We start from the raw sequence: 15334 nt of genomic DNA, 5'->3' as shown, positions 1-15334 counted from the left end.
AAGATTGTAATGATGACCCTATATGCAAGACAGCAAAAAAGGACTCTATGGGAGAAGGCAAGGGTGGGATGATTTGAGAGAACAGCACTGAAACATGTATATTACCATATGTGAAATAGATCGCCAGTCCAGGTTCAATGCATGAGACAGGGTGCTCAGGGCTGGTACACTGGGACAATCCTGAAGGATGGGACGGGGAGGGAGGTGGGGGTTCAGGATGTACACCCATGGCTGATTCATGTGAATGTATGGCAAAAACCACTACAATATTGTAAAGTAATTAGCCTGCAATTAAAATAAATAAAATTTACAACCCCCCCCCCCCCCAACACACACACACAAAGCAAAACACTGCTGTATTGGCATCTTCATTTGCAGCCTTTGCTGACAGGCTCTGTGCCTTTCATGACTCACTGCTGTTGTCTGGTCTTACTAAGTTGTGCCTGACTCTTTGCAACTCTATGAGTCTAATCTGTAGCACTCCAGGCTCCTTTGTCCATGGAATTTTCCAGGCAAGAATACCGGATTGGGTTTCCATTTCCTTCTCCAGGGGATCTTCCTGACCTAGGGACTGAACCCGTGTCTCCTGCATCTCCTGCATCGGCAGGTGGATTCTTTACCACTGAACCACCTGGGAAGCCCTTTGTGATTCACAGGCAAAATCAAATCCAACACACAATGAAAGTACCATCAGCTAAAATATTTTTGTTTGACCCTTTGAAGGTGTTAAAACCTGAAGAAATAGAACAACTTCCTAAATGCAGCTTGAGAATTACTCATTAAGCTGTGTATTTATTTTAAACACTTAGGACTAGCATAGCTTAAGTGCAGCCTAATGGGAGGTCATCTAGTCAAATAACTCTTGTACCTACTCTTAGGAATTTCTTTAACTGGATTGGGTGATACCCATTTCTGTACTCTCATTAGAACCAAGATCTACGTGGGGGAGGAGACGCACTGACTCAGGTGAGAGTCAGAGTTAAGGTAGTAGAGGATCGTGGGGCTGGAAGTCAAAAGTCAGAATCAAGTACACGATTTCCCTCTCATGAGCTATGGAGCTTTTAGTTTTGCACTTAACCTGTGACTCATCTTATTCATCTGGAAAATGACGATAATGAAGTTCATGATGATAATGATAATAATAAATGACAATATTATAATAAATGATAAATAACAATAATGATAATGAAGCAAAAAATACCTGTCCATTCTGGTTCACCATACCGTTGTGAGAAACAAATGAGGTCATGTATGTGGAGTTGCTATGAGATCCTGTAGCTTTAAGACTTTCATTAGCTTTATTAAAATCATACTGTGGTGTAAATGACTAATTTTTCCCCTGCAAGCAAATATGGTAAGAAGGATTAGAAAACTACATGTGATTCTGAAAATAGAAGAAGATAAAGGACCAGAAAGAGGTGGAAAGACTCAGAGAGGGAGTCTAAAAAGGCACTGCTGATAAGCTTCTTGAACAGTTGTTCCAGCTCTCACCATTCTCTTGAATACCTATATAATTATTTTAATTTTAATTAAATTTATTTATTTTTTATTGAAGGATAATTACTTTACAGTATTGTGTTGGTTTCTGCCAAACATCAACATGAATCAGCCATAGGTGAATACCTATATAATTTTAAAATATAAATTACAATGATACTACAGCACTGATTTTAATAGAAAAGTTTAGACCATTCCATCTCCCATTATTTACCTCTCCATTCATTTCTATGTGGGGCTACTTGTGTTTTCTCATTAATCAGCCTGTGATAAGAGGCATCGAAGCTGGGCCAATGAAAGGTAAACAACACTTTGCCAACTGAAAAATACAATGAGATACCGGTGACTGCTGCTTCCTGTGAAAACTTCATTAGCAATAAATGAGTTACCAGATGTCACACATCAGATTTGAAATTAAAATGTATTCCCAGTATTTGTGTGCAGTCTGAGCAGGAGGAAAAAATGAACTCTTTCCAAGAGTTGGATAAGATAATGTACTTCTTTGCCTTGGATTGTTTGTTTCTTCTATAAACATAGAATAAATGCATCCCTTGGTTTGTAAAGGGGAATAATAGCATTTTTGAACACAAAAGCTATGCAGTGAGGTTGCACATAACTCATCCAGCAGCAACTCTTTAAGGATAAGGTGAAATGTTCTCAAACATTCTATGGCACACCAAGACCACCATCTTGCTTTTAACTTTGCCATAGCAATTCCTATCTTTTCTTGCCTTCACCTTCAGCAACCAATTTCTGCTTTTATTACCAACAATAAAACTGTTCAGCTCAGCAACTGTCAACATCAACTCCATTCTTCCTGAACTTGCTGTAACAACAACCCTGTTAGTGCTTCCCTTTTTTCATAAGATATAAAACTCTCCTCTTGTTCTTCTAGCTAGCTAAGCTGACTCTGTTCTGTTTCTCGAAGCTACAAGCCTCCAATTGGAAAGCACTTGCGGTTAAGGAGGAAACCCCCACAGTAGGAAATGGGGCAGCATGGTTTCACTTGAGCCAGCAGAAATTTCATATGATAAGCAAGTGTGGTAGAAATATCTAACCCCCTCTAGTTTTTATAAATAAATATTTTTGGCAGAAGAAGGCCCATGTTCCTTCGCAGTTTCAAAATCTCCAGTTATTTGGTTCCAACTGAAGACCGAAACTGTTTATTTCCTTTCTTTCCTAATTTATTTTTGTTCATATCTCTTGTAAGACTGGTGAAGCCTATAAATCAAATTAAGAGGGTGAATGTGAATTATCACTCTCAAGCCTCCTCTTGGAGAAATATTTACATAGAATTTCTTTATACATAGAGATTTCCCAAAGCACTTGAACGTTTATTTCTGGATCATTTACTACTCATCAGATGCTAGAGATACTGTCCACTGCCCTTTGACCTTTGCATAAAGGAAGCCAGCACATCTTTGAGATACTTATTTATGTCAGTGGGGAAAATATCTGTTTAAACCTTTCAACTGTGTAACTTCAGCACAAAGTGACACACAAGTGTTCAGATAAATTTATTCAATGTATAACCATTTTATACTCTTCTCTGTTTCCGCTGGTATCTGATTCACATAGAGGACTTATAATAATAGTGGCTTAACATTAACAATAGTAATGTTTATGATATTGAATGCTTACTGTATTCCAAGTATTGTGCTACTTGCTTTCATCTCTGTAAGAGTCCTCTTATGAATGAAATTGTGTCTCTCCTCACCCCACAACAAATTCATGGGACTTCCCAGGTGGCTCGGTGCTAAAGAATCTGCCTGCCACTGCAGGAGACACAAGAGATGCAGGGTTTAGTCCCTGGGTTGGGAAGATCTCCTGGAGGAGGAAATGGCAACCCACTCTAGTATTCTTGTCTGGAGAATCCCGTGGATGGAGGAGCCTGGTGGGCTATAGTACATGGGGTTGCAAGAGTCAGAAACAAAGGAGCAACTGAGCACATGCTCACACCAAGTTCATAGGTTGAAGTCTGAATCTCCAATGTGACTGTGTTTTGAGACAGGGCATTTGAAGAGGTAATTAAGGTTAAATGAGGTCATGAGGTTGGAGCCCTAATCCAGTATGACTGGTGTAAGGGGGAGACACACCAGACAGGAATGTGCTTGCACAGAGAAGCCATGTGAACACAATGAGAAGATGACTATCTTCAAGTACGAAGAGAGGTGTCACCAGAAACCAGCTCTGCTGGCACTCTGACCTTGACCTTCCAAAACTGAGAAAATAAATTTCTGTTGTCATTTTGTTGTGCAGAACTGGCAAACTAATACAAGACCTATGAAGGAAGGCACCATTATTCCCCCTTTTCAGATGAAGAAACTGAGGCTTAGAGAGAAGATCCTTATATTTTTGACAGTTTAAAGTTTCAAGGCTCAGTTCTTTTTGTTTTGGTAAAGTCATCTCTTCATACTCTGGTTTGGCGCTTCTTAATCAGGGGTAATTTTGCCCTCCAGAGACATTTCTCAATGTCTGGAGACATTTTTGGTTTCCATAACAGGGTGAGCAAGAGAAGGGGGGTGTTACTAGCACCTCGAGAGTAGAGACCAAAGATATTGCTAAGGATCTTACAAGGCACAGGACAGACCCCCACAGTCTGGTCTAAGATGTCAACACTGCTGTTGTTGAGAAGCTTTTCTAGTTTGGATTTTTTTTTTTCCCCTTTTAAATTCTTGATAACCTGTAGTTCACATCTTTCATGGGATGAGTTAATTATTCAGTACATTTTATTGGTGGTTTTGTTTCATGTATTCATATCTTCCCAGGGAAACTATAGATTCCTCAAAAGATAAAATTCTGTCAGGTGGCCTTCAAATGTTCAAGGTCATGTTGAATACTTATTAGAGGGTCCAAAATTGTGAGCTGACTAAATATCTGTTATGTCAGATCTTTCTAGAAATTATCCTCTTTGAACATTTTCCAGAATTCTAGGACTCTGTACATGAACAATGGAAGGGAGAATTTGAACTTAGATTCATCATAAGGTCTTCAAGGGATTTGATGGTTCCTAAGGTCAGTTTTCATTCCAATCCCAAAGAAAGGCAATGCCAAAGAATGCTCAAACTACCGCACAATTGCACTCATCTCACACGCTAGTAAAGTAATGCTCAAAATTCTCCAAGCCAGGCTTCAGCAATATGTGAACTGTGAACTTCCTGATGTTCAAGCTGGTTTTAGAAAAGGCAGAGGAACCAGAGATCAAATTGCCAACATCCGCTGGATCATGGAAAAAGCAAGAGTTCCAGAAAAGCATCTATTTCTGCTTTATTGACTATGCCAAAGCCTTTGACTGTGTGGATCACAATAAACTGTGGAAAATTCTGAAAGAGATGGGAATACCAGACCACCTGATCTGCCTCTTGAGAAATTTGTATGCAGGTCAGGAAGCAACAGTTAGAACCAGATATGGAACAACAGACTGGTTCCAAATAGGAAAAGGAGTTCGTCAAGGCTGTATATTGTCACCCTGTTTATTTAACTTCTATGCAGAGTACATCATGAGAAACGCTGGACTGGAAGAAACACAAGCTGGAATCAAGATTGCCAGGAGAAATATCAATAACCTCAGATATGCAGATGACACCACCCTTATATGAAAGTGAAAGTGGAGAGTGAAAAGTTGGCTTAAAGCTCAACATTCAGAAAACAAAGATCATGGCATCCGGTCCCATCACTTCATGGGAAATAGATGGGGAAACAGTGGAAACAGTGTCAGACTTTATTTTTCTGGGCTCCAAAATCACTACAGATGGTGACTGCAGCCATGAAATTAAAAGATGCTTACTCCTTGGAAGGAAAGTTATGACCAACCTAGATAGCATATTGAAAAGCAGAGACATTACTTTGCCAACAAAGGTCCGTATAGTCAAGGCTATGGTTTTTCCTGTGGTCATGTCAGTTCAGTCACTCAGTCGTGTCTGACTCTTTGAGACCCCATGAATCGCAGCACGCCAGGCCTCCCTGTCCATCACCAACTACCTGAGTTCACTCAGACTCATGTCCATCGAGTCAGTGATGCCATCCAGCCATCTCATCCTCTGTCGTCCCCTTCTCCTCCTGCCCCCAATCCCTCCCAGCATCAGAGTCTTTTCCAATGAGTCAACTCTTCGCATGAGGTGGCCAAAGTACTGGAGTTTTAGCTTTAGCATCAGTCCTTCCAAAGAAATCCCAGGGCTGATCTCCTTCAGGATGGACTGGTTGGATCTCCTTGCGGTCCAAGGGACTCTCAAGAGTCTTCTTCAACACCACAGTTTAAAAGCATCAATTCTTTGGCGCTCAGCTTTCTTCACAGTCCAACTCTCACATCCATACATGACCACTGGAAAAACCATAGCCTCTGGAGGGAAGCAATTCCGGAAGTCAAACCCTGCCCTCTGGTGGCATCACTGCCATAGGCAACTGCTGTGTCAATCTGAATCATTAGTGTCCCAACTGATTTTAGAATATTTGAATGTAATGTTATCTTTAGGCTTTTTTATTTCTCTGTGGATCAACACACTGAATGTAGCCTGTCATTAAGGCTCTCAGAATTAAATCAAGTAAAGTAAGAGAGGATAAACATACCTCTCTAGAAGTCTGTGAACCAGAGTTTCAATTACTTAGTTTGAGTCTCTGTTATGTGTCTCCTCTGCCCAACTGCTTTTTATGATCCATAAGGGCAATGAGTAGTTGTTTTTGTAGCTGAAGAACATTTCTGGAAAAAAGAGTTTCTAAAGGAAACTCTATTAACAATATTAATAGAATTCTATGACCAAAATTTTAATTGTTGCATTGGTTCCTGTGGACTTTCCCTACACATTTCTTATAGACTAGTCCTGCAAGAAAAGCACCATTGTGTTTGAAATACTAGCTAAATCTGAGGAAATTATACTTCTCCTTTTCCCCATTAAGAAGTCTGTTCTCTCACTAGGAAAACACCACTGTACTTCTTATCACAGAATGCAGCCTTTTCTGTATACTGATGCCAAATGGGTAACATTTTAGTAGGGTATTTGAAGTTGTGATACGCAACTCCATGGGAGACAAGCAAGGTCATTCAGAAGGTCTTTTCATTGAGAACATCAGAGCTTTCAAAAGACGCAGGCAGCTTTTCCTGGATAATTGGGGTAAAACTGAAATAAAGCAAAACCTCATAAAGAACAAAAATAGGCGATCAGATGGAAACACTCAGAATTAGGAGGTAAAAGATACAGAAAATGCTGATGCTGAATCTTAGAAATATATGAAACCAATAGCATTGAGTAAAAAGTGACATAATTCAAGAAGCTGAAGAGCAGAAATCAGCTGATTGCAGGGTTTAGCAGAGGGAAAAAAAGGACTGAGAACTAACACTAGTCTGGAACTTAGAGATGGAGGACTTCCTGGTTTTTTCTTTGCTGTTCTAGAAATTGAGACCTTAGGCAAATCATTAAACCGTCACCGGACTTTGCTCTGATAAATGGGAATGAGACGATAAAAATCCTACCTTCCCTTGTAAGAACGTTGTGAGATTCTATATTTAAAATAGTTTCCTCAAAAGATAGTCTGTTACAACCCATTCACATGAATAGACTATATAACATAAAAACAAGTTTAATATATGCCTGAAGTTGAAAGCTAATCTTATGTCAAGAAGTATATATTCAGCACTGAGACTCTTAAAAGGGAACATTAATGTTAGCAGTGCCTGCTGGCTGTCAGGCATCATGCGAAACAAACCATAGGCTTTGCAGTCACAAAGGTCAGTTAAGATCCTGGCTCAGCCTCTGACTAATCTTGTAACTGGTTAATTTACTCATTCTCTTTGAGCCTTAGTCTCCTTATCTTTTAAAACAGGATAAAAATTTGCTGTTAACATGAAGATTAAATGAAACTTGGAGGGGGGAGATTGGTATATACTAAACATTCAGTAAATGTTATCTATTATTACTGTCATTTTATATGTTTTCAATATATATTCATATGTCCCAATCAAATACTAGGTGAATTACCCCATAAAATTATACTTTATATACATATAATTATACATATGTATATAATTTGTCACATTATTACACATGGCCAAGAAACAGATTGGAATAATGTTAGAGTTCTGTCAGTACAGTACAGTATGGTGATACAACTTGTTATTCATCAGTAAAGCGATGGAAAAGATCCAGGAAGGATCCATTTCTAAAACAAGTGAAAGAATAAACATCCAAAGTTCAGACAATTTTAAGTTTACTTTAAGCTGGGAGGGGGAAAATATCACACTATAGACCTTTGGTTGGTGAATCATACCTAATTAAATGGCAAAAATTTCCTTCAAAGTGCAGGATTCAGAGAAAAAACTTTCTTTGCCAATAGCTCCCCTAGTATTCATATAAGCCTCTTCCTTGAATTATCTGATTTAACATGTGGTAATTGTTTTTTTTTAATATGACTTCACAAGATTCACTGTCTAATAATTATAAAACATTATATTGTTTCTGGTAATAACATTTCTGATATTACTTTATTACTGTATAAAATAATGGAAAAACAAATTAGGCTAAATATTTTTGTACTCAGAATAGAGCAGGCAGATTTGTGAAGTTCATTAGAACTTTGTGAGCATAACATAATATGATAATAATTTTGGATATGAGGAGGTTCTAATCCAGAGAAAATATGTTTAGAAATCAATCTATTTCAGTAGGCATTGTAATATGCATGCCAACCATCAGCTTAAAGCCATTTTCTAGATAAATTACATGGTTCATGTTATACCAGCAAATTAAGATGTTCTCTGCATAAAAAGTCATTCTGTAACTATGGACTTTTGATTTAGGTTTGGAGTGTAGCTTTATCTTAGTGTGGATCAGGAAGTCACAGAAATTTGTGCTATAGGAGTAAATTTAGGGGTCAAATTTATTGCTTTTTTTCTTGAGAAAAATATGGAATATATATCACCAGGGAAAGCAGAGACACAGTGGTGGAGCAGAAGGACTTGCACTTATCTCCTCTTATGAAAACATCAAAATCACAACGAACTGCTAAAGAACTATCAATAAAAATAATACCAAAAAAGATATTCTACATCTAAAGACAAAGAAGAAGCCACAGTGAAAGAGTAGGAGGGGAGCATTCGTGATACAATCAAATCCCATACCTGTCAGGTGGGCCACCCATAAACTATATGTTTGCCCTCTATCCCTGTAAACATACACAATTACTATATTCTAAATGGGGTCTTCATTGTCACACTTCCCAAGAAAGTCTATTTTAACCTACAATGTAGTTGAACCTATAATCTATAATGCTTTACCATCTTGTGCTTTTATTGAAACAACTTGAATTAGAGATTTATAACATTTTATTTCTGGAATGGGCCCTGGAAATTACATGCTCCGGCGTTCACATGTTTAAACACTTACAGGCACTGGGAGTAACAGAGATGGGTGAAGCAGGCATGGTGGTGGACATTTCCCCTTTCTCAGAGGATGTGGGGATGGGGAATCCGGATTGTGTCCGTTGTGATTGGGGGAGATACAGGCTGAGTTTTTTTTAAGGCAAGCTGGAAATTTCAAACTTTAAATGGAATATCCTATTTTGAAATGTTTTCAACAAAAGTAAATGGAAAAAAAAGCAACACTGTGTGGAACTAAACAGAACTGTTTAGCAGATCAAATTTAGTTCTAGGAGTGCCAGTTTACAACTTAGGATCCACATTTACAAACAAGAAAACAGATTTCAAGCCCCAGCAACATGCTGCAGACCCCCATTCCAGTGTTTTTATAATAAACTAAATACTTCAAGTATACCGCATTAGACAACTCCCTCCCCAAATTCCATTCCCACATGCAACAACAACCCATGACAGGATTTGCAGGTAGCAGGAAGACACCTGCTACCCCTCAGAGATATGATGGGATGAGGTTATTACCCACCCTTGCTTTTATGAGAGGGCTGCCCTGGTGGCTCAATGGTAAAGAATCTGCCTGCCAATGCAGAAGACTCAGTTTTGATCCCTGGGTCGGGAAGATCCCCTAGAGAAGGGAATGGCACCCCACTCCAGATTTCTTGCCTGGAGAATGCTATGGACAAAGAAGCACTAAACAGCAACAAATCTCATGAGACTGGTCTGGTGCAGAGTCTGAGAACTAGTGCAGAATGGCAGCCAGGACTGCATCTCCCTGATTCTTTGATCTTGATAGCAATTTATCTTTCCTTTTTCCTTTTTATATTTTGGAGACTATACTGTTATGTTTTCTAGAGCTGTGTTGCATTTCACTAAAGTGATGTCTCCATGTAGGTGAATACAGCACACAGTCTGTGAAATTTGGTGACCGCATGTTATTTTAACTTTTATTCAAAAATATCATCTACTGCTCAGAAGGTGGTCAGTAGTGAAAGCGCCCGATGCCATTTCATAGAGCCATAAGGACCAAATGGTCCTGATTATATAACTGGTGATGAAGTTAAATTTTAAAATATTTTTAGTATTTAGTACTGAAAGATATTTATTTTTGAAAACTTCCTTGTCAAATGTTTTTAAAGTGAAATGTGATATTCCAAGCATGAAATTATCTACACATTTGTGTTTCAAGGCTGCATTTGTGTTTCTGATACTATTTTCTAAATTCATTCACTGTGGTTTAGGAACACACACACAAAAGTACCTAGAGAGACTATATGTGCTATTGATTAGGTGAGTACATTGAGGGAGTTACACATGATTAATACTGGAAGAATATGGAGTATTTCTGATGAATAGTAACATTTGGCTAGCATATACATTTCTTGGGATCATGAAAGTAAAAATGTTAGTCACTCAGTCATCTTCAACTCTTTGCAGCACCATGGACTGTCTTTGCAGCACCATGGACTGTAGCCCGCCAGGCTCCTCTGTCCATGGGATTCTCCAGGCAAGAATACTGGAATGGGTTGCCATTCCCTTCTCCAGGACATCTTCCCAATCCAGGGATTGAACCCAGGTCTCCTGCATCACAGGCAGATTCTGAGCCACCAGGGAAGTCTTAGACCTAATAAAACTTTTTAGACAGGTAAATTTATTTTTTAGCGTGGTTGGAAAAATAGTTGAATTCTCATGAGCATATTCTGAATTCTGTAAAAAGGCAACATGTACACTTTGGTTAACTGTTTCATGATCTGGAAGAACACAATTCATGATTTTATACATAGTGCTTGGATGGGAAGAGTGAAGAGCTACAAAAGTACTAATTTCCATTTTAATTTCATTTTGGGTGAAGAGAACAAATTTCATGCTTTTTCAAGCTGTAGAGTTTTCTAGTGAGACAGAAAATCAAGATAGAAAATAGTGGACCAATAATGTAAACTCTTATAATTCAGAAAATGCCATGTTGAGGACTGCTAGCTGCTACTTTATTGAGGAATATGTGCTACAGTGGAGTATCAGTCCATCTGACAATGGTGCCATTTGCTTCAGGAGCCAGAGACAGGCTGTAGGGAATCAAAGTGAGATGGGAAAGAGCCAGTGTGGAGCGCTTCAGGAAGTCTGTTGTCTTCAGACGGTAAACCCCTCTTAAAGGGAGTATTCACCTGGGAATTTCAGTATTAAGCAAGTATGAAGTATTAGGCTGCTCAGATCAAATTCATGATACAGGGAAGAATATGGTGCAGGCAGAGGAAGGAACATGGTCAAACCAAGTTTGAGTTTTCAGCTAGCTCCAGAAATTCTATTTCAGACCTTTTAATATTGTCTATGTTGCTTCAATATGTTCAAACATTCCTCTGGCTTGAACATATGGAATGTAGTTATATAGTCATCCAATGTCCTTGTAAATGAATTTTATCATCTGTGTCATTACTAGGTCTGTTTCTATTAATTGGCTTTTTTTTTCTTTTTATGGATTTTTGTTTTCATGCTTCTTTGCATGCCTGGTAACTTTTGAATGGATACTAAACACTGTGAACATTGTTTTTACTTTGTTGGATATTAGATGTTCTTGTATTCCTACATAAATTCTCCAACTATGTTCTGGGAAGCAATGAAATTGTAGTTTGATTCCTTCAGATCTGGCTTTTAAGCTTGTTTGTTAGACGGGACCAGAGCAACATTTGTGTATGTTAGTTGCTTTTCAGTCATGTCCGACTCTTTGCCATCCCATGGACTGTAGTCCGCCAGGCTCCTCAGTACATGGGATTCTCCAGGCAAGAATACTGGAGCGGAATGCCATGCCCTCCTCCAGGGGATCTTCCCAATCCAGGAATTGAACGAGAGTGTCCTGCGTTGCAGTCCACAAGGGAAGCCTAGAGCAGCATTTAGTCTAATTTTTTCCTATTCCTGAAGCAAAACCCTTCTGAGTATGCCACCTGATGCCCTATGAGTTTTGAGCTCTGCCCCTCTGGCTAGTGGGAATATTTGGTTCTGGATCATCTCTAGGGTTGTTGCCTCTAATCCTTTTGGGAGATTACTCATTCACATGCACTGCAACACAGGGGGGACTTTCAGATCTCCGTGCTCTTTCTTTGTAAGGCTCTCCAGTGTCTGGTACTCTGCTCTGGGAGCTCTAGCTCCTTGCCCCTCTGGACACCAGCTCCATCCCCTCAACTCAGGGGGACTTGGGAGCTCCTTCTGGACTATCCTTTCCTGAGTTATGGCCTGGCACTTTCGCCAGGCAGTAATCTGGGGCTTACTCCATTTGTCTCCTCACCCAGAGAATACTGCCCTTTGATGGCTGATGTCCACTGTCTTGAAAATCATTGTTTTATATATATATATATTTATATATATATATATAAAGTGTATATCTAAATGACTATATAATATTTCAGTAGCTGTTTCAGGTGATAAAGTAAACCCCTCTCACTCCATCTTGGCTTGAGTTTGACCTACTTTTTGTGTGTTTTATTTTGGAAGAACTATGTAGCCTCCACTTCTTTGTCTATTTGTGAAATAAGGGTAATAATATAATGACTAATCATATAGTAGAACATATAGGGTAGAACATGTTATATAGTCTATAAGATTAAGCAAAGGGGCAGCCATACATTGAGGGTGGACTCTAAAAAAGGACGCTTGTGGGGTGACCCTCACAGGATCTCCTGAGCTCTCCTCTCTTGCCAGAACAGGGATATGTGCCTTTTTTGTTGCCCACATATCAACTAATAACCCCATCCTTAAACTTGTGGACCTGCTGATGAAGGGTTTCTAGGCCAAAGGCAACTTGACTCCTCTCAGAACCAATGGGGCAAAAGCAAATTTATCTGAAACACTTTGCTAAAGATATACTGCCACACCACTGTAGTACCTCAATAGAGTATATGTGATTTATAGTTTAAAAAAGTAGATTTAAAAAGTAGTTTTCTTATTTACACCTTCATTTGAAATAGATAACCATATTCACCAAACTCCTGTGAAGCAGAATGCATAATACTATTAGTTGAAAATATCTGCCCCAAATTATAAGCACATAGAATTCATTCAGCTTATAGTTAATGGATCAGCATTAGAAAAGAAACATTTTTTTAAAGGAAAGGTGTCTTTCTTCTGAAATATTACAATTCCAACTTACTAAAGTAGTAACATGAGTGACTTCTCAAAATTCTCCAAGCCAGGCTTCAACAGTACATGAACTGTAAACTTCCGGATGTTCAAGCTGGATTTAGAAAAGGCAGAGGAACCAGAGATCAAATTGCCAACATCTTTTGGGTCACTGAAAAAGCAAGAGAGTTCCAGAAAAACATCTACTTCTCCTTTATTGACTACATCAAAGCCTTCGACTCTGTGAATCACAACAAACTGGAAAATTCTTCAAGATGGGAATACCAAACCACCTTACCTGCCTCCTGAGAATCTGTATGCAGGTCAAGAAGCATCAGTTAGAACCAGACATGGAACAGTAGACTGGTTACAAATCAGGAAAGGAGTATGTCAAGGCTATACATTGTCACCCAGCTTATGTAACTTATATTCAGTGTACATCATGCGAAATGCCAGGCTGGATGAAGCACAAGCTGTAATCAAGACTGTTGGGAGAAATATCAATAAACCCACACATGCAGATGACACCACCCTTATGGCAGAAAGTGAAGAACTAAAGAGCCTCTTGATGAAAGTGAAAGAGGAGACTGAAAAAGTTGGCTTAAAACTCAACATTCAGAAAACTATGATCATGGCATCCAGTACCATCACTCTATGGCAAATAGATGGGGAAACAATAGAAACAGTGACAGACTTTATTTTTTGGGCTCCAAAATCACTGCAGATGGTGACTGAAGCTATGAAATTAAAAGATGCTTGCTTCTTGGAGGAAAAGCTATGGCCAACCTAGACAGCGTATTAAAAAGCAGAGATATTGCTTTGCCAACAAAGGCCCATCTAGTCAAAGCTATGATTTTTCCAGTAGTCATGTATGGATGTGAGAGTTGGACTATAAAGAAAGCTGAGCACAGAATTGATTCTTTTGAACTGTGGTGTTGGAGAAGGCTCTTGAGAGTCTCTTGGACTGCAAGGAGATCAAACAAGTCAGCCCTAAAGGAAATCAGTCCTTTAGGATATTCATTGGAAGGACTGATGCTGAAGCTGAAACTGCAATACTTTGGCCACCTGATGCGAAGAACTGACTCATTGGAAAAGACCCTGATGCTGGGAAAGATTGAAGGCAGGAGGAAAAGGGGTTGACAGAGCATGAGATGGTTGGATGGCATCACTGACTCAATGGACATGAGTTTGAGCAAGCTCTGGGAGTTGGTGATGGACAGGGAAGTCTGGCATGCTGCAGTCCATGGGGTTGCAGAGTCGGACGCGACTGAGCAACTGAACTGAACTGAACGTGAGTGAAAATACAGTAAAATCATATGGCTTTTTTACTGCATGTTTATTTAGGCCAAACCAGTATGAAGCAGCTAGATTAATTACTTTTATACTGTTAAGTACTGTACATAGTTAATTATTTAATCTAAGCCATGTCTGAGCCAAACCTGTAAATTACTGTTCATGCAGGGCAATGATAATTTATGTACTCCCTCCGTACTACAGCCTGTTAATATATTATTTTTGATTTGAAATTAAATGTTAAAAGTTTGCAAGAGGGCTTTCAAGACTACTCCATGACATAAGTTCTAAAATTATGGATTTCAAAATTAAGGTTGACAACATGGTATGATAGGAACTTATTCAGACGACGGATTTTATCTGAAAAATATTTTTCCCACATTTTACTCTGATCCGTTGACTCTTACGGTTTCAGCTTGTGCTTTTTATTCTGCCTGATTTTATGATGTGGACGTTGCTTTGGATGCTTGGTAGTTTTTTGGCATGCACAAAACTTGATCTCACACACCCTCCAAGTGTGGCTAGTCAGATTTTTAATCGTAGTTACAAATGCCCAATGACTTTAAGTGCTAGCAAGGGGCTCACAACCACCATGAACTCACCAAACTAAACAGATGACACTGAATCCATTCTTAAAATGTAAGATCAACTTTACATTATTTGAGTAACACGTAATATTTGTACATAGTCGAATGAAAGAGAACTTTAAAAGTCTTATAAAGTAAAAAATTAAATTTTGAGATGCCAATAAAGTAAAAAGAAGAAAAGATTAAAAAAATCAGTAAAACATAACGTTTAATTAAAAATAAAAAAGAGATGTTATAGAGTATGCTTGCTGCTCCCCATGTGGTCCTGCAATGCCGCGTTAGCATCACCTGGGAGCCTTCTAGCAGAGCAGTCTCTGAGTCAGAACCTGAATTTTGCAAGATTTTCCAGGTGATTTGTGTACTCATTCATGTTCGAGATGGACTGGTCTAGAGAGACATTTAGTAATCACCAGAGTGTGTGCAGAGATTCAGTAGTTAGCCCCTCATATAGACAAAACCACCCCAATCACTGAGCCCCAGCCCAGTGGAG

The 15334-nt window shown here is 38.9% G+C and overlaps 1 protein-coding gene across 5 annotated transcripts in view; it reads right to left on the bottom strand.

The window, feature by feature from the left end:
- The window catches only part of AGTR1 (angiotensin II receptor type 1), a 54892-nt gene that overhangs the window by 16597 nt on the left and 22961 nt on the right, over positions 1-15334 (bottom strand). The window contains exon 1 of one of the 5 annotated variants that reach the window (XM_086317123.1): positions 12996-13136. The exons of 2 other annotated variants lie outside the window; for them this stretch is intronic. The gene's annotated coding sequence lies outside the window, so the exon portion shown is untranslated. Of the gene's footprint in view, positions 1-1201; positions 1223-1706; positions 1817-12995; positions 13137-15334 lie in introns of those variants that run through there. 2 more of the 5 variants (XM_086317148.1, XR_015132739.1) reach the window with 2 other exon arrangements.

The sequence above is a fragment of the Bos grunniens genome, chromosome 1 (genome assembly GCF_055505025.1).
Source record: "Bos grunniens cultivar Pamir isolate PY7600 chromosome 1, Bosgru_T2T1.0, whole genome shotgun sequence".
NCBI lineage: Eukaryota > Metazoa > Chordata > Mammalia > Artiodactyla > Bovidae > Bos > Bos grunniens.
Note: the sequence above shows the minus strand (reverse complement) of the source record. Positions and strands in the feature narration are given on the sequence as shown.